Raw genomic sequence first — 2,859 nt, 5'->3', positions numbered from 1 at the left:
GCGGAGGGCGGGGGAGGTGAGACAAGAGCCCGGACTGAGGCTGTAGACCTGGGGTCGGGGACGGTCATTCTCGCAGAAGCGGGTGTGGGAGGAGACCCGTGGCCCTCGCCCGGTGCCGTGGCAGTGGGACGGTCCGTTGTATGTAGGAGTCGTGGCAGACCCTGGAGCCCCTGCAGGGCGGCTGTGCAGAGCCCCCTCGTTTTCCTTGCGGTGTAACACGCACAACACACACTTGACCATCTTGGCGCGAGCTTTCCGCTCACACTCAGTCCATCGACAGTGTTTTGCGACCGTCTCCCCGCCCATCTTCCCAAATCGAAGCTCTGTGCCCAGGAGACCCCCACCTCGCCTGCCCCTCTTCCCTGGGCCCGGCACCCACACCTGCTTTCCTTCCGAGGATATTTCCCATTGATTTTAGAGAGAGTGGGAGGGAGAGGGAGAGATAGAGGGAAACATCGATGTGAGAGAAACACATCTGTTGGTTGCCTCCTGGCCGTGCCCTGACCAGGGCCCGGGCCGGGGAGGAGCCTGCAGCTGAGGCACATGCCCTTGATCAGAATTGAACCCGGGACCCTTCAGTCTGCAGGCCGATGCTCTATCCATTGAACCACACCGGCCAGGGCATAGTTGCTCTTTTGTGACTGGCTTATTTCACTTAGCGTAATATCTTCACGTATATCCTCTATTTTCTTAAAAAAAAAAATGTTTTTGTTGATCTCAGAGAGAAAGGGGCTCAGAGAGAAAGGGGAGATGGAGAGAGAGAAACATCAATGATGAGAGAGAATCATGGATCGGCTGCCTCCTGCGCATCCCACACTGGGGATGGAGCCCACAACCCGGGCCTGTGCCCTGACCGGGAATCGAACCCTCACCTCCTGGTTCTTAGGTCGATGCTCAGCCACTGAGCCATGCGGCCGGGCTCTCTCCTCTGTGTTAGACGTGCAGTTTTTATTTTATTTATTTTCTTATTTCACCTGCCCCTGGTGGTGGTGTTGGGACGCTCAGCACAGCAAGTGCATGCGCCCCTGGGTTCTCCTGGGTGCCCCTGTCCTGGCCGCCGGGCCCCCGGTCCCGGGAGAGGGTGTGCTGAGGGTGTGCCTTTAAGCAGAGCTGGTCGCAGAGGCTCTCCAGCCTCCATCAGCGCGAAAGGGACCCTCCGTCACTGACCAGGAAGCGGCTTTGTTCCTTCTCAGTTGATCTGCCGTGGAAAGGGTGTGCGTGTCCACCCTAAGGAGTGTCTTTTCGTCCAGGGGGGGTTTGTGCACGGGAAGTGTTTTTGGAGTTTTATTTCCCCATTTTACCGTCTGAAAACGGTGACTCGATGTGGGGAAGTCCTCTGTGACCATCAGGATGAAAAGCATCTATTTCTAAGTTAATAGCACAGCCCGTCCGGCGTGGCTCAGTGGATGAGCGTCGACCTATGAACCAGGAGGTCCCGGTTCCATTCCCGGTCAGGGCACAGGCCTGGGCTGTGGGCTCGATCCCCAGTGGGGTGTGTGTGTGTGCAGGAGGCAGTCGATGCATGATTCTCTCTCATCATGGATGTTTCTCTCTCTCCCTCTCCCTTCCTCTCTGAAATCAAGAAAAATATTTTAAAAATAAGAAATAACCCTCCTCAATCTAGGGGTGACAGACAGTTAAGGTTAAAAAAAACAAAAACCACATAAACAGCCTAAAGCAAGCATGTCAGACACAAAGGCTCCCACGGCCGGATAAACGAGGTTGAAGTGGATGTGGCCACAAAAAAGAAAAGCTTCAGTTTTCATAGAAACGTAGGTTTAGTTCGATAGAGACATTTCCTGTTGCGCACACCAAACAAGTCAGTGCAGGACTAATGACGTGGCCACCGGCTGCTAGAATATTCGCTGCTGGTATTAGTGGAAGGAAATGGTGTGCCTGCGCGTACGGCTCATGAGGGAAATGAATGCAACACGATTCTAGTCGTCAGTCATTAGCGAACGTCGTAGCTCGTTGTTAATAATTATGTGTAACAGGATGTTGTAAAAATTAAGTTATGAAATTTTTATGAAAACGTCTCTTACAAACCGTTACATTGGCTGGGCCGCAAAAATATTCGTTGTGGGCCCCGTGCGGCCCGCTGGCCGCGAGTTCGACCTGCTTGGCCTAACGCCTGCAGCGACCGGCCTGGTGTGTGTAGTGAGGCCTTCTGAATGTGTTTGGGATGAGTATTCGCCTCTAGATCGTGGTTTTACGGGAACGTTACTGCCCGTGCCCATCGCTAACCTCCCCCACGCGGAAATGGTTCCGTTCCCGGTGTCAGCAGGGTTTGCTTAGTGACTGAACGAGGCCCCACCTGGTCACCGTTCTTCCCCGAGTGAAAGCGAGAAATGCAGCTTAAACAGAGGCCGGTCACCTGCCGTCGGGGCCCGCTGTGTCCGTTTTCAGAATCTGCCTGTATTTTTCCCTCCGCCCGCCCACACGTTCTTGGCGTGAGGAGTTTCATTCATTCCTCGTGGCGCGCCGAGCTCACTGTGGGCGCCGGGCCTGGGCCTCACGCTTACACGGTAAAAATAAATACTTCTTTATTGATCTCAGAGAGGAAGGGAGAGGGAGAGAGAGAAGCATCAGTGATGAAAGAGAATCATGGATCGGCTGCCACTTGCACGCCCCCCACTGGGGATCGAGCCCACAACCCAGGCAGGAATCGAACCCAGGACCCTTCAGTCCGCAGGCCGACGCTCTGCCCACTGAGCCACACTGGCTGGGGCTGAAGGAATTCTTTGAGACGAACTCGAAGTCAGGACCTTATTTACTGTCATGGAAACCCGAGCGGAGCCCGGGCGCAGATGGCAGGCTGTTCCCGGGAGGGGGGGTCGGAGCCGAGAACCAGGGAACAGG

The sequence above is a fragment of the Myotis brandtii genome, unplaced genomic scaffold, assembly GCF_000412655.1.
Source record: "Myotis brandtii unplaced genomic scaffold, ASM41265v1 scaffold139, whole genome shotgun sequence".
Lineage (NCBI taxonomy): Eukaryota > Metazoa > Chordata > Mammalia > Chiroptera > Vespertilionidae > Myotis > Myotis brandtii.
This window is presented reverse-complemented; position numbering follows the sequence as displayed.